The following is a 25317-nucleotide window of genomic DNA, read 5'->3' as shown; positions in this document are numbered from 1 at the left end:
AAAGTTTTTTTTTAAAAATTACTTTGGTGCCATCAGTTAGAATCGAAACCAAAACATTCAGCCTTCCAGTCACGAATCTTACCAATGTAGCTATCGAAAGGTAGATAAGAAAGATTTAATATTAAACGAATAAAAGAAATTAATTTAATTTTGGGCACAAAAAGAACTAAAAAATATATTGATAAGTTGAAAGAAACATTTTGCATTTTAATTTTCTGTTCGTGTTATTCATCCAAACAAAGATTTTACTCGATACTGAACTAATACGTACAAGGCGTGTTTGAATCATTCCCCGTTTTGTTGATGTTATATTCATTTATTTACGACTGAACATATTAGTTCAACCAGATCATAAAGTGTTAATGACCATTATGTACGTTTTTCTAAAATAAAAATAACAATTTAAAAAAAAAAAAAAAAAATAATCGCTTACGAAATATTTGTACTAAAACGAAACAAATAATCATTTAATAACCTTTAAGGACTTTTTAACGACTGTTTTTTAACACAAAATCGATTAATACTTTTTAAGGACAGTTTTTTTTTCTAATAGAGAATTGGCTCTGTAATAATAAATACAACATCCGTATGAATTAAAATATATTTAAGCGTATTTTACGACCCGGCAAAGTCAGGCGCCCTCGGCTAGTATATAATAAAAAGATGAAATAGAACATTTTCTCTTTAATTTAGCCTGAAATTTCCTGCTGGTTTAGATTAACACGATTGGAATCATTAATTTGACTAATTTTAACATCAGTCAAACCATTTGTCAGTCTCGAAACCAGGATTAACAAAGAATGTTGAACTATTTTTTTATTAATCGCCATGGAATTTCCTTTTATTAAAATCTTATACATCTACATCCATCCCAATATTATTTACCGCTTCACTTCAAAGTCAAAGTTTTATCAGCGGATGAAGATAGGCTATGGTTTATCTCGCAGCCACTATCTACATAAGGGTTCTTCCAATTACCTACGTTAGCAACAGCCAAATTTACCTCCGTCAATTTCTGAATTGGTACTTATAACTAAAATGTCGGACGAAACTAAATTTAACTCGACCGATAAAATTTGCAAATTTATGAAATTAAAAATGAATTGCGAATTGTTTTGTCATGGTTACCGAAAAGAAAAAAAAAAAGAAAAAGAAAGGACGTGTTTCGACTAAATTGTTACGACTAAAGGAAATACAAGTCTTTGGCGAACTTATAAATATCTCAGAGTTATAGAAGCTAGCACGACCATCAGATCAACAGAGAAGAAAGAGAAGACTAGACGAAAACGCAGAAGAAGAACAAAGAAACGCCTAGAAATTAAACTATATGGTAGGAACATAAAAGAAATACATACTCGGGAAGCATCTCGAGTAAAAGTATTCTGGACTCTTCATAGGATGAACAAAAGAAGAATCCGACACTTGCGCTAAAGAAATAGGAAACTAGGGGTCATGAACAATGCACTGCCCCCAAAGAAGGAAGACTGGTAAGTATAGAACACTAGATAAATGATATAAACTAGAAAAATACAATTCCCCAAACACAAACTCTAGAGAACTTATCATATTATTGCTAGTGAGCAATTACTCACAATAGCTCATAATAATGATAATAATAATAATAATAATAATAATAATAATAATAATATTAATAATATTAATAATAATAATAATAATAATATTAATAAAAATATTAATAATATTAATAATAATAATAATATTAATAATAATAATATTAATAATATTAATATTAATATTAATAATAATATTAATAATAATAATAATAATAATAATTATGTAATAATTAGTGCACAATGCTTCTCACCTACGTAAGAGGCAAAACCCCAGGTAAAAGAATTCTGGGCTTGATGTTGCCACTAATACCACAAAATGAAATATGCAACTCACAAATAATATGCAACGCTGCACCCAAAAGAAAGATGTGGGTGTCATGAATGGCAGGTGCTCCTTCGGTGACCAGCATGGGGACTCAGTCGTCATCCTACGAATGTTGGCCCCTCTTCTAATTTCAGAAACAATATCACCAACACAGAACATGTAAGTATCCCCTCTAATTTCAGGTACCCAAACAATACAGATAAAACACTAGAGAACTAAAGTAACAAACATGGATCCTAAAAAACGAAGGAAGAAATTGACAACAAAGAGAATGAACTAGTAATGAAATGCTATTACAGAAGTAACTCCAAAGACCTAGGATATAGCAAACGGATGGAAAAGTTATGGGACATCTCTAGTGACTGACCATACATCAGAACAAAGAATAGCAGAACACACGGAACTTTTCCTCAAGAGAGGCTGACTTTCAAATCTAGAACTGAATGAAATACAATTAAAGACAAATGATGAAACAGATGAAGAAACGCCACGCAATGGAGCCTTAAACATAAGAACTACAGAGGCAGAAGACCTGCAAAATTTGGATACAAGAAACATGCAGAACGAGATCCATGAAACAACAGAATTTAACAAGAATGAATTAGCTGAAGTAGAAAACAGCAGGCAACTTATGGACAAGAGAAAAGAAAACAAAGTTTCTATCCTTAAGGAACCAAGAGTGGAAGAAACTAAAAGCTGAAATAGAGAAAGTGAAAAAACTCCTTGCATACATCCCAACTGATACAATTAAATACTTAAGCAATTTAATTTACGCAGGTGCCAAGACAGTAAGTATGAAGTTGAAAGTAGAAAAAAGACGGGAAAAGAAAGATAGCCAACAAAACCTTTTTTTATTGCATTTTCATCCTAAACAAAGCACAGTGCCACTTTGATATCGGGGCTACTATCGGGGACAGTAGTTGCAGGGATACTATGTAAGGAGTCGAGCAACAAGATGTCTATTCACATTACATTTGAACCTTCGCATGTCAATACAGTTGGGAAAACAGGAACCCGGAATGGAGTTCCAGAGTTTAGTAGTTCTGAGTAAAAAAAACTATTAGAGTAGAAGGCTTTCTTACATCTAGGGATCTCTACTGTGTAGAGGTGAGATTTGGTTGCTTGTCGAGTTTGTAGGGGCTATTTACATCGAGGAGGTACAAGAGTTGTAGTTCGTCAGAACATCCACCATTAAAATACTTGTAAAACAAGCAGAGGGATGCAACATTTTGTCGATGGAACAGTGGCTGAAGCTTAGATGATAGGTCAGGACCTGTAAGGTAGCTCCTTTTTTGAATCCTGTCCAGGAGCGAGAGACTAGTAGCAGATGCACCATCGCAAATGTGACAATAATGCTCCATACATGGGCGAAGAGTAGTCTTGTAGAGGTACAAGATACTCTCAGGCGTAAATACCTTTCTAGCATGGTAGAGAGAGTCCACCTTCCTCGCACCGGCCCTGGTAATGCTCTCGATGTATCTGTTCCAACTCATGTTCCCTATGGACGTTAAGCCGAGTAGGTTGAAAGAAGTACTTTCAGGTAATCTATATTTAGCCATAGCTATTAGTGGTTGGTAAGGTTTCTTGTAATTATTGAAGGAGACAAGCTTAGTCTTAGCAGCATTGAACGTTACCATCCATTTTTTCCCTATTTCGCTATAAACTGGCGGTATTTTCTAAGGTTTCCGCCATTCCTTAGATATGTGTTCATTTTTTTCTACTTGTGCCTGTAATAGAGCGTGGTGTCATCAGCAAATATACCCATCTCAGAGACAATTTTATCAGGAAGGTCATTTTTGAAGATTAGGAATAATAAAGGTCCAAGGATAGACCCCTTAGGTACAGCCGCATTTATATCATATTGGTTAGATGTACGACTGTCGAGGACAACTTGGATTTTTCTCTTATTTAAGATTCATTTATGTTAAGCATTTGTCCAGTGAAACCGTATGATCTGATTTTCCTGAGAAGAGCATCGTGCCATACCTTGTTAAAAGCCTTAGATATATCTAGGGCTACCGCGCTAACCTCCTCTGCTTTGTCCAGTGTATGGTATATACGTTCAGAGATTTCAGTTAGGATATCTGCTGTAGAACGGGCTTGCCTCAATCCATATTGTTGGTCGGTCAGAAATTTAGCAGCTGTAAGGTGATGGACTAGAGCTTGGTTAATTATGGACTCAAATATTTCGATAAAAAGCAGGAGGAGGCTAATTGGGCGATAATTTTAATGATCTGTTTTTTTTTGCCAGAATTCTTGCAAACTTGGACCATAAAAGCAGTTTTCCAGTAGTCACTATTGGAATCGAGGGTGGGAACCAGACCAGCAATTTTTATGGGAATTGAGGCTGGGAACCCAGATTAATAAACTAAAGAAAGAAGTGAAAGCGATGAACAAGTTGAAAACAACTAAAAGAGGATGAAAAATAGAAATTTGACCAGCGAGAAGAAGCCCAACAAGAAACAGGAAAAAGTGAAGGAAAAATAGCAGCAAAAGCGAGATTAAGACGATACCGATACAAATCTAAAGCAAGCAAAACAGAACTTTCGAAGATAATGAAAGCAAATTCTACTAAAATGTAACTGGAGGGAAAACAAAAACAGAATAACCGGACCCGACAGAAACAAATAGCTACTCGAGCCAGATATGGGACGAGCGAAAGGAGCTAAATGTAGAATAGCTGAAAAAGTGAAAGAATAGTCACTACAAATCAAAGAAGGAACAAAGAATGAAATCAGCAAGGAAACACTCAAGACAACCCTACGAAAAATGGCAAACTAACTATATAGTAGAAACCTAATTAAAGGAATAAACACGTGGGTAGTGTCACTAGTAAGATACCCTGAGCCGTTTATAAACTGGACCAAAGAAGAACTGAGGAATTTCGATCAGAAGACCAGGAAACTCATGACGATGCACAGTGCACTATATCAAAAGGATGATACTGATGGATTATATGTGAAAAGGAAAGATGTAGGAAGCTGGCTGTAAATAACGCACACACACACACGCACACACACACATAAAAAGAATTCGAAAATACATAACGCAGAACGCCGAAAGAATAATTACTGCAGCAAGAGACACGGAAGAAGCAAACACAACAGAAAAAAATCGAGGAATGAGACGTGGAAAGAAATATAGGAAGAGCAACAGTTACACGGACCATTTATAAGAGTAACAAAAGAAGAGATTAACGAAAACACTTGGAAATTGCTACACAAAGGAAACCTAAACAGAGAAACTGACAGCTGCACAAGATAACGCAATTAGAACCAACTACATCAAAGCAAGGATCGACAGGACACAAGAAAACAGCAAATGCAGACTTTGCTGACAAAGAGACGAAACAATAAATCACGTAACAAGTGAATGCAGCAAACTAGCGCAAAAAGAATATAAAAGTAGACACGATCAAGTCGGGAAAGTAGTCTATTGGCAATTATGCAAGCAATTGCATTTTGAACATGCAGACAAATGGTACAAGCACAAACCAGCAGCAATACTGGAAAATGAAAATCACAAGATCTAATGGGACATGGATGTACAAACGGATAAACCCATACAAGCAAGAAGACCAGATATCATAATAGTAAACAAGAAGGAAAAGTCCTGCCAAATTGTAGATTTTATCGTTCCAGCAGACAATAGAGTGAGGATCAAGAAGACTGAGAAGCAGGGCAAATACACGGAACTCGCCCGAGAGCTCACAGGGATCTCGAAAATGAATAAAGTAAAGATAACACCAATAATAGTAGGCACGCTAGGAACAATACCGAAAAACTTTGAAAAAAGAATGAGAGAGATTGGAATCGGAAGAATGGCTGAGAAGATACAACCGATTTAATATGAAAACTGAAGAAATATTAAGGAACCCTCTTGAATACGGAGCTAAACATACATGAACTACAGACACAAACTGGACACAGAAAATGCTACAGATTTAAAACATGAAGGAACATCACATGAAATCATGAAAGCTGAAACTGTATAATTCTAAGATACCTCACTTTGTGTGCTTGTGTGTGTGTTTAGATACCTCACTTTATGTACTTGTGTGTGTGTTTAGATACTTCACTTTATGTACTTGTGTGTGTGTTTAGATACCTCACTTTGTGTGCTTGTGTGTGTGTTTAGATACCTCACTTTGTGTACTTGTGTGTGTGTGTTTGTGTGTGTGTGTGTGTGTGTCAGCATAAATGGGCACCAAATAATGAAGAGGGTTAAGGAGAATGGAAAGACCGAGGAGAGAAAACACTAGCCAAACCTCCGTTGATTTAGTGTAAAAGGGGATGGGATATTGGGGAGGCTTATTGCCACTTTAATTTCAGTGAAGACTAATGGTCGCCGCCAACTAGAAATCGATGGTTGGCGGCTGTTGCAATAACGCAAATTCATTTTGCAAAGGTTATCTATAGGGATGGAGAGTACTGGAAGTCTGGGGAGACTTGTTGTCACTCAGTCTCCAGGGAACACCACAAGTTGTTCTCAAAGAGCAATCTTTGATGATAGCTTGTGCGACTACTCCTAGTGAGTAAATAATAATAATAATAATAATAATAATAATAATAATAATAATAATAATAATAATAATAATAATAATCTCCAACCTCGATATCACACAAAATGGTCGTTAAGGATGTAGGAGGTGAAAACATAAGGTGATGAGAAGCACAAACCAAATCGTTACTGAAAGAGTGCTAAAGTACTTGAACAAATAGGAGACATTGCCACTCAAACTCTGGAGAAGACCGACGGTCGTTGCTGATGAGAAATCGATAGTAAACGGCCGTTGTGATAAATCACAATCTTTGCCAAAGGTTATCGAAAGAAGCGGAGAGTGCAGGAATCAAATATCGAGGGGATCTCACTGGATTTTATCATTGAACAATCACTGACAATGATTCGTTTTAAACCCTCTAGTGTGTAAATACTCCTCCTTTCTTTCGTCTGTGTCTTCCTCTTACTCCTTCCCACTAATACTAACAATAATAATAGCCCCCAAAAGTACAGGATAAAATTGCATTAAATTTAGTATGGACACTCTTAGAATACTAGGCGCGTACACAGGAGAGTCAAAAGTAAGTTAATACTCCCTTTCTCTTCTCACTACTACTACTACTACTACTACTACTACTACTACTACTACTACTACTACTACTACTAATAATAATAATAATAATAATAATAATAATAATAATAAACACTTAAGAGGGAGACTGATATATATATATATATATATATATATATATATAGAGAGAGAGAGAGAGAGAGAGGGAGAGAGAGGAAAAGAAAGGGGAAAGAGAGAGGGGATTCAAAGAAAGATGTTGCGTACACTTTTTCTTTTTAACTATGTTATTCTGTTACTCATATCCCGAGATACGTTATTCTTTTATCGTTGTCAGTAAATTGTGTGATGCTCTAGGCCCTTAGCTTAGCCCGCGAAGCCCCCGGCATTCCACTAATGTGCTTCCCTGGTCGGTCATTCTTTCCACTCCCCGTGTTAAAATTCAACGACTGACACCACGATCTTCCCCTGTTTTGTCTTTTCAGGTTTCATCTCAAACTTATGACCTATTTCCTTTCAAGTGGCCACTCCTCCTTCTTTCATTAAGAAAAGCATTCTTTTTTTATTTTCAGGCGATATAATATTTCAACAGTGGTTAACGTTAGCTTTAAGGGAATCCTATAAAATGCCGCCCGATACTATGTCAAAACATCTTTTTACTACATAAAACCATTATGTTTATGGTTTTGCTAAAAAGCAAAACAAAAAAAAAAAAAAAACAAGTTATAGCAATCGTAAACGAACCCTGCACTCAAATATCTTGTTGTTGCATTTTCAATATGGCCGTTTTAGAATATACATTATTTTATTCAACAGTTCATGTATCAAACATACGTTCCAAACGTCAAACTAAAGGCTAAAACCAACGTACAGTTGGGACATTTACTTATAGTTGGCAATCATAAAACAAAACAAAACAAAACAAAAAAAATCAAACGACGTACATTATACCAAACAATAAAAGATATTTAATTACTCTACCTTTAAAAATATGAACATTAATTACTGGAGGGACCTAGATTGTTCCTTTTATGGGAGCTCCTCGGAAGATGTCCAACGTAGTGTTCTTAATACTTTTTTGGGTACCATTAAGGGGAGAAACTCAGCAGTGTTCAGAGCCTGTTCACAATAAAAATTAGTTTACTTTTTAACTTTATTTTACCACAAACTAGGCACATGTCCAATGACATGCAAGAGGACATTGTGGATTAAGGGCCAAATTTATAATGTGCATCCCAAGTGGTGAATTCTGCTGTCGATGTAAACAAATCAAAAGCGACAGAGTTATAAAGATACTTTACCCAGAGTTATCAATATTTGTACAGAGTGAATCGATAAAATTGTCGCCCTAGAAAAGACGACATGATTCCATTTCCGTTTGATAAAAAACAGTTTTCTTTTTTTGTTGTTGCAGACCATCTACTAGTTGTCCTTTTGTGTACAAATCCCAAGAGCGTCAGGAGCCTTCTATCATGTCTGAAAGTAACACAATGTTCAACAAGCAAGATCATAGATACGCCGTTACTGATCCAAGTTATGACAGCAGGACCATTGCCAGCGCCCTTAAAATGCATCGATGCACCCTTAATATGCAGGGACGTGCTCAGGTTGATGAAAACAAAGTTTCCGGCCGATTATGGTCCTTGGTGTGATTTCAAGTGAGGGCCACATTATATTATCTCACATCTTCGAATTCAACTTGAAAGTCAAGACCAAAGTGTACCTGGATGTCCTAAAGAGTGTGGTGATGCCCTGTTGCAACCAGGTGGTCGCTGGCAGACCCTGGGTCTGGCAGAAGAACTCGGCGCCAGCTCCCGTCCAAAGAGACTCAGGCTTGGTTTCAGAAGTGCTACGACTGCCCCCTTCTCCCACGACCTGAACCCGCTGGACTTCTTCGCTTGATCATACGTTGAGAACATCACCAACATGACATCTCACAACATAAAGCCAGCCTGATCGCTGCCATCATCCGAGCTCCCGCCGGTGCTTGTGGAAAGGCTTGCTCCCAGTTCTGAACCCGTGTCGAGGCAGTGATTGAGGCTGAAGACGGCTGCATTGAATAGATGTAAGCTCTACTACATAAACAAGTTACTAGAATTGATTTTTTCAATAAAAGTTTTAAAATAAAGTCGTAGTATTGTTTTCGTTAGGGCGACAATTTTATCGTTGCACCTTGTAGATTGGAAAATAGTATCAAATAAAATATAACAAAATCAATCCATCCCAAATTATCGACTTTTCTAGGCTAGGCATGAAATACGTGGGAGAGAGAGAAAATATATATGTTTGGGGTTTTATACTATGCGCAAGGTTTAGAAATGAATTGTTTTTGCATATTGATTGATTGAAAAATACTGCTGATTGGAGATTTGGTCCAATCCAAAGTGGATACGTAAAACATTTTTTGTCGCTACTACGTCGAACAGGGGAAATAAATATTCTCCTATTATACCACAAAAAGAGTTTAACATCGTATTTTTAAAACTAAAGGCTACTTGAGGATAGTGGTTAATGAGATGAATAGATTGTCAGTTGAATGATGAAGAATATCATGAGAGTATTGAAAATGATGAATAGAATGAACATAACATTGCTTATGAGGAGAGTTTTTATTGCGTATTTGTTGCCATTAAATTTAAAGACAATCATGTTGTGATCCACACGGATGTAATACTCTTTTAACGTATTTCACATGTATAATCCTTGCAAATAAACTTTGTTCATGGAAATTCTATCTCATGTTAAGCACGTGGAGAATGAAAGGAAAGAAATTATTCTTTTTGTGAATGTAAAAAAAAAAATCATTTTATAATAACTAATATTAGATAAAGTAGATTATCTCCCTTGTGTTCCAATATCTACCGAGTTATTTCCCTTTGCGTCTTATTCAATTTGTTTATATCGGCCATGTTAAAATGTCCCCATAACGATATATTTTTAACGTTTAATCTTGACTATACAATTATTTAGAAATTACTATCTTTTTGACAAAAACCTAGAATGTTATAGTTTTCTATAATAATAGGTTATTTTGTAATAGTGCTAAGCCGCATTTGCTTATGATGCCATTAAAAGTAAAGGTTAACTCCAACATTTCCATCTAACACTTCACTGGCAACATGAACTAGAACAAATACATTGAATACATTGCGAAGGCTGCTGTAAAGAAGGTGGGTTCATCTATCGAGCTAGAGGACTACTCTCACCTGATAGTATCCTGTACATCTAAAACGCCACTATTCGCTTATGCATGGAGTATTGCTGCCACGTCTAGCTGGCCTCCCTCTTGGATAGGGTCCAAAAGAATTTTCAATCTAATAGGTCCCACTTTATTAACTAAGCTCCAACCCCAGTCCTATCGCCGCAATGTTACATATATTTCAATAGAATGTGCTTCGATGAACTCTTTGCACTTGTGCCCCCCAGCGGTTCATATCACTGACGAACCCGATTAGTAACAAAATCTCACCCCCTTCACTGTTGAGGTCCCTAAATACCAGAAAGCTTTCTACTGTAATAGTTTCTGTCCTCGTACAGCTAGACTTTGAAATTCCCTTCCTGCTACCTCTTCCTTGACTGTACTGATATGCAGACGTTTCGATGTCACATAAACCAGCATCTTGTTAATCTTTCCTAAGCATGGTCCCAAATAGTAGCCCCCTTTTTTCCAAGTGGCGATATGCCTCGTTAGGGGTGAACGTAAGTAAAAAAAAAAAAATCACTTTCTTCAAGTATTCATCAATCTGAGTTGAATTCGTTAAATCCACGCCAGATATGACGTTATGACTAAAATTAGAAAAAAGAAGAAAACAAACAAACAAAGAAAACAGTGCATTTAAAACTCAAACAAACACAGTGCAAAGTTTACGCGAGACAATAATACGGCTGCCTCCCACTCCCTTACATCCTAGGACTTAACGAACCCAAGTTGGAATCGACTAAACAAAGAAGATTCTTTATGGGATGTCCATTTAATAAATGCGTGAGGAGAATGCTATTTCAAACTTAAGTAGCAATGAAATACGAAAATACTATTTCACAATGAAACGTGAATCCACGACAAAAATTCTATTCTAAATAAACATGACAGACCAACGAAAATCCTATTTTAAAATTAAATCTGACAGACATACAGAAATGTTCCTGTTTACAATGCCTCCCCACGGGACAGAGTTAGACACGAGGGTCGTTTTTTAACGTGGAGAAAAGGAACAAAAATAAAAATTGTCTCAGTCGTGAAGGATTTTTCCTCCACTGATAGAGAACAAGAAATTGAAGTGCAGCATCTGAAGAACAGATACTACACTTTGATATGTTATCTAAAACTTAAACGTAACTAATCAATGAAAATGCTATTCCAAACGTAACAGACTGACGTTATTTCCAACTTATGTCTAACTGATTAAAGTTAAGAGACGTTAATCAGACCAGTACTTAAATAAGTGACATGTAATAAATACCAGATGATAATAGATGTTGTAGATAAACCTCGATCGTAGCTGTTTTGCAAATCTGAAAGTACAGCGACAATCCTTAATCGTGCATTGTGATCTACATCGACACGACACTAATCGATTTCAGATCCCGATGATAAGCTATCACACTAAGGGTGACATGTGAGAGCTTGATTATTAGTCGACCTCACCATATTGGATTATAATGACGAGTAACGTCTGCACGGGTGCATGATCCGACTTGGTTACACGTCGGATCATTTCGGTTAGGTTCCCTAGGGAGGCTCGAAAGTGTCATTTTACTTTACTCTACCATCAAAACTATAAATAAGGAATGCATTACTTTTAGTTCAAGTTAAAATTAAGCAATATTTCTATGAACAAAGTCGGAGACGATAACCACTACACCACAATAAAAGGCACACACATACACACATTAAAGATGTATGCTCCTAGCTTCTCTCTACTGTATCGATCATAGTTAGTGTTCGACTGAGCTCCAATCCCTGGTTCCCAGTCAAGTTAAACCCACAGTAAATACCCCCCTTCTCTTAAAAATAGGAGCTTCCATAAACAAATTTTCTTTCCTAGAATACTCCCTTTGTGAAACAAAATACGATAATGCTTCTTCCCAACCGACTGGAATGGTTGTCTTCAAGTCTAATGTTAAAAATATTCTTATTGGATAATCAATTCCTATTAAGCAATCTACAAGAGTTTAATAAATAATGGGCAATCAACAATTCCCCCATTATCCAACAATCATGTTGTTGTTTGCATGGAAACCGAGAAAGCTAACATACTTGCCCGTCAGTTTTCCTCAAACTCTACGTTGGACCCAGCAAACCACCCCTCCCTGATTTTTCTTTGCGGACTGGAACCACACTATACGATCTTAAAATCACCCCATCTCAAGTATATATCATGAAAATCTAGACACATCAAAATTATGTGGACCTGATCTCATCCCGGCTGTACTATTAAAAAAATGCTCCGCAGAGGTTGTTCCTGTTTTCTCCAAAGTCTTCAGCAAGTGCCTTAACGAATCATGCTTTCCCGTCTGCTAGAAAACTGCTTCTGTGGTACCAGTTTACAAGAATTCTGGCGATAGAACCCACCCATTATATTATCGCCTCATTAGCCTTCTCCCTCTTTTCGCCACTATATTTGAGTCCATAATTAATCAAGCTCTAGTCAACCACTCTACAGATGCTAAACTTCTGTCCGACCATCAATATGGATTTAGGCGTCCCTGCTATACTGCAAATATTCTAACTGTAATCTCTGAACGTGTATACTATGGACTGGATAAGGCAGAGGAGAGGGGGGGCAGTATCCTTAGATATATCTAAGGCTTTTGACAGGGTATAGAACGATGGTCTTCTCATGAAAATCAGATCCTATGGTATTACTGGACGAATACTTAACATAATTAAAACCTTCCTAAATAACAGAAGAAGCCAGGTTGTCCTCGATGGTCGTACATCTAAAAAACATTATATAAATGCGGGAGTACCTCAGAGGTCTATCCTTGGACCTTTATTATTCTTGATATTCATAAATAACCTTCCTGATAAAATTGTCTCTGGGAGGGGTATATTTGCTGTGACACCATGCTCTATAACAGGCACGAGGGGAAAACAAATGAACACATATTCAAGGCAATGGCAGAAACTCTAGAGGAAGACCGCCAGTCTGGAGTGGAATGGGGCCAAAAATGGATTGTAACGTTCAATGCTGCCAAGACTAAGCTTGTTTCCTTTAATAATTACAAGAAACCTTCTCAATCACCAATAGCTATGGCTAACGATACATTACCTAAATATATTTCGTTCAAACTCTTCGGCTTAACGTTCACAGGGACGTGAGCTGGAACAGATACATCGAGGGCATTGCCGCGGATGCTGCGAGGTTAGTGGGCTCTCTCTATCGTGCTAGAAAGTTACTTACGCCTGAAAGTATTCTGTACCTCTTTAAGGCCTATAATTCGCCCATGTATGGAGTATTGTTGTCACATTTGGGCTGATGCATCTACTACTAGTCTCTCACTCCTATACAGGGTTCAAAAGAGAGTCGCCAACCTGATAGGTTCTGAACTGTCATCTAAGCTGTAACCTCCGACCTTCTTCAGGTGTATCCTGTCGAACTCGAGAATGTTTCTGTCGAGCTCGAGAATTTGGACGGAATTTCGAGTGGAACCCTTTATTTACTTCACGGGGGTAGCGTGCTCTTGTTCTGTCAGCCATGACTGCATAGAGGTCCTAAGTAATTCGCAATTGTATTTTTCGGTCACACTCACCGAGGATTGAACCTTCTTCACTCTCATTTTTTTACAATTGATTTTTTCCAAATACTCTAACCACTGCGCCACGAGTCCTTGCGGACAATTCTAGTACGAATTTCAGGAGGCTTAAACTTATTTTTTTATTTCTAGTTGTAAATATCACCATTTATTACTAATTATTACTATATATTAACGAATATCCTTCTCTATGCCTGTCTGTCTGTCTGTCTGTCTCTCTCTCTCTCTCTATATATATATATATAGAGAGAGAGAGAGAGCTTCTTAAATAAGGATTGATATATATTATAAGAATATATATATATATATATATATATATATATATATATATAATGTTTTACCTATTACTTGTATATATTATCTGTTGTTTATGATGGCTGGTTCCCATATCGTATTAAATTCTATACTAGGTTTACTTAATAGTTAGTTATTCCCCAGCATATGTGCTGCTTCTTTTAGTCGTCATACTTTCCACCGTTCCTTTCTGTCTCTCCCGTCTTTTCAGCTACATCGACCCAAATGTTGTGAAAATCACACTCAAGATGGGAACAGTAGTCCGATGAATCCAAATAATCGAATAACCAATCCTCATCTCAAAAATTCAGAAACACCTCATACCTTTTATATTTGTTTAACAGAAATGCTTTAAGCATACATTTCACTTTTAATTTACGTTTTATTTAAGAAAGTTGTTAATCGAAATCTTAGAATACGAATAAGTAAAACAAAGCTAAAAATGAGTATTTTACTTGTACATTTATTATTTAAAAAAAAAATGTTTCGAGTCGAGATCGCTTCGAATGCTATCTATTTCACCGGGGTGTATGGGATGGCGACGCTTTTTACATGAATTGCTCTATTTACCATTGATCTTCACCTTGAAATGCTGAGTATTTAGAAATTAAGTATAATTGTTAGTTTTTGGTATGATTCGACCGAGGATTGAAACCGGGCCTCTAAGTACTCTAGCAGAGCCCTTTACATTATATCAAATAAAACAGCAAAAAGATAATTTTAATAAAACAACAACTGTGGAATTTCCACAGGTCCCGCTACTATTTATAAAAGCTGTAACTATTTGAACCCTGAGGGCGCATGGGATTTTGTTGCTCGTATTCCTTTTGTCAGCTCTTAAACGAGGTCAGTGTTGTGTGAAGGTATTTTTGGTTTTATTTCGTTCCACTAAGCTGACCTACTATGTGTTCATTGCGATGTGAATTCATTCCTTTCAACCTTCACTCTTTTGCTTTACGTGACATTGATACCCTTCAAAAAACCAAATTCCACGGGGCTTTTTTAACTTCCATTGTTTTCGTCTTCGTCGCAGCAACACCCATCCTTCTACTCACCCACCTCAACCGGATTCCTAATGTCTTCTCAACCTAGTTTCGAGAGATTCTTCGCCGTCGATTGAGTTGAACGCTCCAGATAGCTCAACCGTGTGTTTCGCAACAAAACGAAACCGACGTTGGAAATAATCTCGACTTGATCAAGAACTGTTTCACTGTTGTTCAGCGGACATCAGCCATTGATAATTAAACAGCAGTTTCTAAACGATTTTTTTTACAAAGGAGTTACTACTTATTAAGGCCCGGATGCCACTCGAGGATAAAGGTTAATGTGTGTATTGTAGTCATTAGGAGAGTAGTGTAGTAATCGTTTGTGATGCAAATTTATAATAATCAGATTATTTGCGAGGACGGTTCAATAAGAACTTATTTACGTTGAAGACAACAATGTTGTAGTCAGCTGGAAAGCAGACCGGCGAAACAGGGTTCCACAGATGGGCAGTTCTAGAAAAGAAGCTTTGTTGATGGAATCCACGTTTAGGTTTAGGCACCAATATAGAGTGAGGAAATTTATTGATAGTGTTTTTGACTAGACAAGTGATTTCTGTAAAGGATTGGCAAGGCGGGGGGCATGAGCATCGGTTATTAAAAAAACACGAGTCTAAATGACTGAATGAAAGTATAATTTCTTTTTCTTTTAATTTTAATTCGCCCCTGCCTCAATACGCATATTCCTACTAAGACGTAAGGTGTTTTTTTCATCAGAAGTCAAATTTATAGAGAGCATCATGTGATGAATTATGCAGAAAAATGTTAGTTCACATTATATTTAAATTTTTGCATGTTTGGTACAGTTCAGGAAACAGAGGGTAAAGAGAGAATTTCAAAGTACTTACGATGTGCTTTAAATAAGTTTCCAGGCATTTTATGCACAGGCATTTAAAATTGTCGTAGACGCGCAAAAATTCAGTATGTTATTGCTATACATCTTATGAGATGACTGACCAATTTTTATGATTCCAAGAAGAACTACAGAAAGAATTGGAATACATCCTCCTAAAGCCTGGTTGTCACAGCCAGTGAATTTAAAAATGCAATCTAAACGTCAGATTGCATTTGGAAAACGATATGCAATAAAATTCTGTTTGCAACTTAGAAAACGTTCGACAGAAACATATGGAATCCTTCCGACTGCTTTTGCACCATCTTGCATGAATCAGCTATCAGTTTTTGAGGAGCAGAAGAGATTCAAAGAAGGCAAGGAGTCTGTCGGGGAGGATGAGAGGTGTAAGAGGAGTTGGGAAGTCAGAACACCAGAGTTGATTAGTCAAATAAGGATTTCCTGGATAAGGACCGTCGTGTGTCTATAGAGATAATAAGTGCACAGTTTGATGTCAGTGTGGGAACTATACACACAATTATTCGCACGGAACTGAAGATATGGAAGATTTGTGCGAAGTTTGTCCGAAGGGCGCTCAAAGAAGACCATAAACTATTTGACGGAGATGGGCATAAAGACAGTTCCTACTCCTCCCTATAGTCCAGGCCTTGCTCCTTGTGACTTTTGGTTATTCTCTACGCTCAAAGAAATCCCTAGAGGCTGCTGTTATGCGACAATTAAGGAGATAAAAGAGGCTGTGGCGAGGGTCATTGACACGCTCACACAAGAATACTTCAATGGAGTCTTCTAGAAGTTGTTGGAACGACACAACAACTGCATTGTAGCCGGATGAGATAACTTCGAACGGGACTAGAGTTTCATGTGTGTACAATCAAGTAGCCATATGAAAAAGGTCTGGAATCTTATTGAAGGCACCTCCTATATTGAATAGAAAGTTTTTCGGTATCTTTGAATTTTTATGGTGAAGGGATAAGATTTTTCTGCTAGTCGGATTAATCAAATATATTTACGCTAAAAAGCTAAAACTGAAATAAGTTTACGGAGTACATTCCATGAAGGTATTGTAAAAGAAGCACTGGTGTACAACATTACAGCGATGGGATAGGGGCTGGGGTTTGATAGACAGCCTGGAAACGATTAGAATCTCTTTTGCATCCTATCGGAGAAGGAGACACTCGTATTTGCTGCATCATCCCAGATGTTACAATATTCCATCTATAGGTAAATGGCGGCTTTATAGAAATACAGGATACTATCAGATGTGAGAAGTTTTCTAGCCCAGTAGAAAGATCCCATCTTCTTTGCAGCAGATTTGGCAGTCTTTTCTGTGTATTTATCTTAATTCATGTACCTGTGAATGTTAGATCAAGGACTTTAAACGCTGTATTCTCGGCGAGAGGTCTATCAACTATGGTAATCGGGGATTAATCTTAAAAAAAAATTAACTTTCTCTTGGTAGTATTGAATGTTACGATTAACTTTTGAACTCATTCTACAAGATGTGAGGTAATTTTCTAAGAATTCAGTTTTTTTTAAAGTTTTTTTTTAATTACATTTTCACCCCAAACAAGGCAAATTGCCACTTTGGTGTAGGGGGCTACTATCAAGGGCAACAACTACTGGGGTACTATGAAGGGATTTGGGCAGCAAGATGTCGGTTCATGTTACACTTGAACTTCTACACGTCAGTACTGTTGGGGAAGCAGGGACCTGGAATGGAATTCCAGAGTCTAGCGGTTCTGGGGAAGAAACTATTGGAGTAAAAAGATCTTTTACTTCTAAGTTAATTTTTATTCAGCTTTTAAAGTTCATCCTCTTATGCATTGTCCCCTTTTTGTACGTGTCTAGTACATTTTATTTATATGGAATGGGAATAACAGTTTATTCCCATTCCATATAAATAAAATGTACTAGACACGTACAAAAAGGGGACAATGCATAAGAGGATGAACTTTAAAAGCTGAATAAAAATTAACTTAGAAGTAAAAGATCTTTTTACTCCAAATAAATATATAAATAAATATAAAACGCTGAGAAACCCGATATTGCTTAGAAACTAATGAGAAACCTTATGTATCCTGCAAAACATTCACAGCAAAAAAACTCGTATATCTATAACCATTGTCAATAATTTTTCGCCTCTGTCTGTCTCTTTCTTTCTCCCTCTCTGTCGCTTTCTTTCTTTCTTTCTCCCTCTATTTCCCTCTCGTTCTTTCTTCCTCTCTTTCTCTCTTTTCCTTTCCCTCTCTTTTTATCTCCCTTTCTTTCTCTCTCTTTGTGTTTATTTCTTCTTCTTTCTTCCTATTTTTTTCTTCCCTTTCTATCACTCTTTTTATTTCTCCCTCTGTGACTCCCTCTTACTGTCTCCTCCTCTCTCTCTTCTTTAAACTAAACGAAACTTTCATGAGAAAAGTTTCATTGCCTGTTCGTTTGCCGAGGAGCAGTTTTTTCAGCTGAGTATAATACTATAGTTTTGAAGTCAAATGTTACTCTTGTAAATGATCAAATGCTATCCTATCACCAGCATCATTACTAATCATCACGTTTTTTTTTTGTCACCGTTCACCTGATATTAAGTTAACCGTTATCTTCCTGTAATCTTCGAGCTTTGATAAGTGGTGAAAACTTAGAAAAAAATCTCTACCCTCAGCCCAGAATACTATATGCATCCGTATTATTTGGATTCTTCGGACTACTGTTCTTGTCTTGAGTGTTATTGTCACAACGTTTCGATCGATGTAACCTCCGATCTTTTTCTGGTGTATATTCAATCCAAGAGAGTAGCATGTTCTTAAAATTTTGAACAAAACTATTCAATCCAAGAGAGTAGCATGTTATTAAAATTTTGAACAAAACTATTCAATCCAAGAGAGTAGCATGTTATTAAAATTTTGAACAAAACTATTCAATCCAAGAGAGTAGCATGTTATTAAAATTTTGACCAAAACTATTCAATCCAAGAGAGTAGCAGGTTATTAAAATTTTGAACAAAACTATTCAATCCAAGAGAGTAGCATGTTCTTAAAATTTTGAACAAAACTATTCAATCCAAGAGAGTAGCATGTTATTAAAATTTTGACCAAAACTATTCAATCCAAGAGAGTAGCATGTTATTAAAATTTTGAACAAAACTATTCAATCCAAGAGAGTAGCATGTTCTTAAAATTTTGAACAAAACTATTCAATCCAAGAGAGTAGCATGTTATTAAAATTTTGAACAAAACTATTCAATCCAAGAGAGTAGCATGTTCTTAAAATTTTGAACAAAACTATTCAATCCAAGAGAGTAGCATGTTCTTAAAATTTTGAACAAAACTATTCAATCCAAGAGAGTAGCATGTTGTTAAAATTTTGACCAAAACTATTCAATCCAAGAGTGTAGCATGTTATTAAAATTTTGAATGAAACTATTTTATCCAAGAGAGTAGCATGTCATTAAAATTTTGAATAAAACTATTCAATCCAAGAGAGTAGCATGTTGTTAAAATTTTGACCAAAACTATTCAATCCAAGAGAGTAGCATGTCATTAAAATTTTGACCAAAACTATTCAATCCAAGAGAGTAGCATGTCATTAAAATTTTGAATAAAACTATTCAATCCAAGAGAGTAGCATGTTATTAAAATTTTGACCAAAACTATTCAATCCAAGAGAGTAGCATGTCATTAAAATTTTGAATAAAAGTATTCAATCCTAGAGAGTAGCATGTTGTTAAAATTTTGACCAAAACTATTCAATCCAAGAGAGTAGCATGTCATTAAAATTTTGACCAAAACTATTCAATCCAAGAGAGTAGCATGTCATTAAAATTTTGAATAAAACTATTCAATCCAAGAGAGTAGCATGTTATTAAAATTTTGACCAAAACTATTCAATCCAAGAGAGTAGCATGTTGTTAAAATTTTGACCAAAACTATTCAATCCAAGAGAGTAGCATGTTCTTAAAATTTTGAACAAAACTATTCAATCCAAGAGTGTAGCATGTTATTAAAATTTTGACCAAAACTATTCAATCCAAGAGAGTAGCATATTGTTAAAATTTTGACCAAAACTATTCAATCCAAGAGTGTAGCATGTTATTAAAATTGTGAATGAAACTATTTTATCCAAGAGAGTAGCATGTCATTAAAATTTTGAATAAAACTATTCAATCCAAGAGAGTAGCATGTTGTTAAAATTTTGACCAAAACTATTCAATCCAAGAGAGTAGCATGTTATAAAAATTTTGACCAAAACTATTCAATCCAAGAGAGTAGCATGTCATTAAAATTTTGAATAAAACTATTCAATCCAAGAGAGTAGCATGTTATTAAAATTTTGAATGAAACTATTCAATCCAAGAGAGTAGCATGTTATTAAAATTTTGAATGAAACTATTCAATCCAAGAGAGTAGAATATTATTAAAATTTTGAACAAAACTATTCAATCCAAGAGAGTAGCATGTTCTTAAAATTTTGAATGAAACTATTCAATCTAACAGAGTAGCATGCTATTAAAATCGTGAACAAAACTATTCAATCAAAGAGAGTAGCATGTTATTAAAATTTTGAACAAAACTATTCAATCAAAGAGAGTAGCATGTTATTAAAATTTTGAACAAAACAATTCAATCAAAGAAAGTAGCATGTTCTTAAAATTTTGACCAAAACTATTCAATCCAAGAGATTAGCATGTTATTAAAATTTTGAACAAAACTATTCAATCCAAGAGAGTAGCATGTTATAAAAATTTTGACCAAAACTATTCAATCCAAGAGAGTAGCATGTACTTAAAATTTTGAATGAAACTATTCAATCCAAGAGAGTAGCATGTTATTAAAATTTTGAATGAAACTATTCAATCCAAGAGAGTAGCATGTTCTTAAAATTTTGAATGAAACTATTCAATCTAACAGAGTAGCATGCTATTAAAATCGTGAACAAAACTATTCAATCAAAGAGAGTAGCATGTTATTAAAATTTTGAACAAAACTATTCAATCAAAGAGAGTAGCATGTTATTAAAATTTTGAACAAAACAATTCAATCAAAGAAAGTAGCATGTACTTAAAATTTTGACCAAAACTATTCAATCCAAGAGATTAGCATGTTATTAAAATTTTGAACAAAACTATTCAATCCAAGAGATTAGCATGTTATTAAAATTTTGAACAAAACTATTCAATCCAAGAGAGTAGCATGTTATAAAAATTTTGAACAAAACTATTCAATCCAAGAGAGTAGCATGTTATTAAAATTTTGACCAAAACTATTCAATCCAAGAGAGTAGCATGTTATTAAAATTTTGAATAAAACTATTCAATCCAAGAGAGTAGCATGCTATTAAAATCGTGAACAAAACTATTCAATCCAAGAGATTAGCATGTTATTAAAATTTTGAACAAAACTATTCAATCCAAGAGAGTAGCATGTTCTTAAAATTTTGAATGAAACTATTCAATCCAAGAGAGTAGCATGCTATTAAAATCGTGAACAAAACTATTCAATCAAAGAGAGTAGCATGTTATTAAAATTTTTAATAAAACTATTCAATCCAAGAGAGTAGCATGTTCTTAAAATTTTGAATGAAACTATTCAATCCAAGAGAGTAGCATGCTATTAAAATTTTGACCAAAACTATTCAATCCAAGAGAGTAGCATGTTATTAAAATTTTGAACAAAACTATTCAATCCAAGAGAGTAGCATGTTATTAAAATTTTGACCAAAACTATTCAATCCAAGAGATTAGCATGTTATTAAAATTTTGAACAAAACTATTCAATCCAAGAGAGTAGCATGTTCTTAAAATTTTGAATGAAACTATTCAATCCAAGAGAGTAGCATGCTATTAAAATCGTGAACAAAACTATTCAATCCAAGAGAGTAGCATGTTATTAAAATTTTTAATAAAACTATTCAATCCAAGAGAGTAGCATGTTCTTAAAATTTTGAATGAAACTATTCAATCTAACAGAGTAGCATGCTATTAAAATCGTGAACAAAACTATTCAATCAAAGAGAGTAGCATGTTATTAAAATTTTGACCAAAACCAAGAAAGTAGCATGTTGTTAAAATTTTGAACAAAACTATTCAATCACAGAGATAACATGTTCTTAAAATTTTGAACAAAACTATTCAATCCAAGAGAGTAGCATGTTATTAAAATTTTGAACAAAACTATTCAATCCAAGAGAGTAGCATGTACTTAAAATTTTGAACAAAACTATTAAATCCAAGAGTGTAGCATGTTATTAAAATTTTGAATAAAACTATTCATTCCAAGAGAGTAGCATGTTCTTAAAATTTTGACCAAAACTATTCAATCCAAGAGAGTAGCATGTTCTTAAAATTTTGAACAAAACTATTAAATCCAAGAGAGTAGCATGTTATTAAAATTTTGAACAAAACTATTCAATCCAAGAGAGTAGCATGTTCTTAAAATTTTGAATGAAACTATTCAATCCAAGAGAGTAGCATGTTCTTAAAATTTTGAACAAAACTATTCAATCCAAGAGATTAGCATGTTATAAAAATTTTGGCCAAAACTATTCAATCCAAGAGAGTAGCATGTTATTAAAATTTTGAACAAAACTATTAAATCAAAGAGAGTAGCATGTTATAAAAATTTTGAATAAAACTATTAAATCCAAGAGAGTAGAATGTTATTAAAATTTTGAACAAAACTATTCAATCCAAGAGATTAGCATGTTATTAAAATTTTGACCAAAACTATTCAATCCAAGAGAGTAGCATGTTATTAAAATTTTGACCAAAACTATTCAATCCAAGAGAGTAGCAGGTTATTAAAATTTTGAACAAAACTATTCAATCCAAGAGAGTAGCATGTTATTAAAATTTTAAACAAAACTATTCAATGCAAGAGAGTAGCATGTTATTAAAATTTTGACCAAAACTATTCAATCCAAGAGAGTAGCATGTTATTAAAATTTTGAACAAAACTATTTAATCCAAGAGAGTAGCATGTTATAAAAATTTTGAACAAAACTATTCAATCCAAGAGAGTAGCATGCTATTAAAATTTTGAACAAAACTATTCAATCCAAGAGAGTAGCATGTTCTTAAAAGTTTGAACAAAACTATTCAATCCAAGAGATTAGCATGTTATTAAAATTTTGAACAAAACTATTCAATCCAAGAGATTAGCATGTTCTTAAAATTTTGAACAAAACTATTCAATCCAAGAGAGTAGCATGTTATTAAAATTTTGAACAAAACTATTCAATCCAAGAGATTAGCATGTTATTAAAATTTTGACCAAAACTATTCAATCCAAGAGAGTAGCATGTTATTAAAATTTTGAACAAAACTATTTAATCCAAGAGAGTAGCATGTTATAAAAATTTTGACCAAAACTATTTAATCCAAGAGAGTAGCATGTTATTAAAATTTTGAACAAAACTATTTAATCCAAGAGAGTAGCATGTTATTAAAATTTTGACCAAAACTATTCAATCCAAGAGAGTAGCATGTTATTAAAATTTTGACCAAAACTATTCAATCCAAGAGAGTAGCAGGTTATTAAAATTTTGAACAAAACTATTCAATCCAAGAGAGTAGCATGTTATTAAAATTTTAAACAAAACTATTCAATGCAAGAGAGTAGCATGTTATTAAAATTTTGACCAAAACTATTCAATCCAAGAGAGTAGCATGTTATTAAAATTTTGAACAAAACTATTTAATCCAAGAGAGTAGCATGTTATAAAAATTTTGAACAAAACTATTCAATCCAAGAGAGTAGCATGCTATTAAAATTTTGAACAAAACTATTCAATCCAAGAGAGTAGCATGTTCTTAAAAGTTTGAACAAAACTATTCAATCCAAGAGATTAGCATGTTATTAAAATTTTGAACAAAACTATTCAATCCAAGAGATTAGCATGTTCTTAAAATTTTGAACAAAACTATTCAATCCAAGAGAGTAGCATGTTATTAAAATTTTGAACAAAACTATTCAATCCAAGAGATTAGCATGTTATTAAAATTTTGACCAAAACTATTCAATCCAAGAGAGTAGCATGTTATTAAAATTTTGAACAAAACTATTTAATCCAAGAGAGTAGCATGTTATAAAAATTTTGACCAAAACTATTTAATCCAAGAGAGTAGCATGTTATTAAAATTTTGAACAAAACTATTTAATCCAAGAGAGTAGCATGTTATTAAAATTTTGACCAAAACTATTCAATCCAAGAGAGTAGCATGTTATTAAAATTTTGACCAAAACTATTCAATCCAAGAGAGTAGCAGGTTATTAAAATTTTGAACAAAACTATTCAATCCAAGAGAGTAGCATGTTATTAAAATTTTAAACAAAACTATTCAATGCAAGAGAGTAGCATGTTATTAAAATTTTGACCAAAACTATTCAATCCAAGAGAGTAGCATGTTATTAAAATTTTGAACAAAACTATTTAATCCAAGAGAGTAGCATGTTATAAAAATTTTGAACAAAACTATTCAATCCAAGAGAGTAGCATGCTATTAAAATTTTGAACAAAACTATTCAATCCAAGAGAGTAGCATGTTCTTAAAAGTTTGAACAAAACTATTCAATCTAAGAGAGTAGCATGTTCTTAAAATTTTGAATGAAACTATTCAATCCAAGAGAGTAGCATGTTCTTAAAATTTTGAACAAAACTATTCAATCCAAGAGATTAGCATGTTATAAAAATTTTGACCAAAACTATTCAATCCAAGAAAGTAGTATGCTCTTAAAATTTTGAACAAAACTATTTAATCCAAGAGAGTTGCATGTTCTTAAAATTTTGAACAAAACTATTCAATCCAAGAAAGTAGCATTTTCTTAAAATTTTGAAAAAAACTATTCAATCCAAGAGAGTAGCATGTTATTAAAATTTTGAACAAAACTATTTAATCCAAGAGAGTAGCATGTTATTGAAATTTTGAACAAAACTATTTAATCAAACAGAGTAGCATGTTATTAAAATTTTGAACAAAACTTTTCAATCCAGGAGAGTAGCATGCTATTAAAATTTTGAACGAAATTATTTAATTGAAGAGAGTAGCATGTTATTAAAATCTTGAACAAAACTATTTAATCCAAGAAAGTAGGATGTTCTTGTTCCACGTATAAATCCTTAGTAGTTCGCAATTATCTTTTGAGTGTCGTTCGCTCTAGGAATTGGGCCTTCAACCTCCACAAGAGTGTAACTTTATAACTGAATTTTACAAAGTACTTATTACGAAGTCCAAAGAATCCAAAACAATATAAATATTCAATCCTCATTCTAAAAAAATCCAGAAACGTTCTCGTCTTGAATGTGATTTTCACAAGGTTTCAATCGATATAACCTCCGACTTTTTTCAGGTGTATCTTGCCTAACTGAGCAATCTGCACGGAACTTTTGACAAAACTCTTTATTTAATTCACGAGATTACT

Source organism: Euprymna scolopes, chromosome 29 (assembly GCF_053919585.1).
Source record: "Euprymna scolopes isolate OS-2025 chromosome 29, ASM5391958v1, whole genome shotgun sequence".
Classification (NCBI taxonomy): domain Eukaryota; kingdom Metazoa; phylum Mollusca; class Cephalopoda; order Sepiida; family Sepiolidae; genus Euprymna; species Euprymna scolopes.
Note: the sequence above shows the minus strand (reverse complement) of the source record.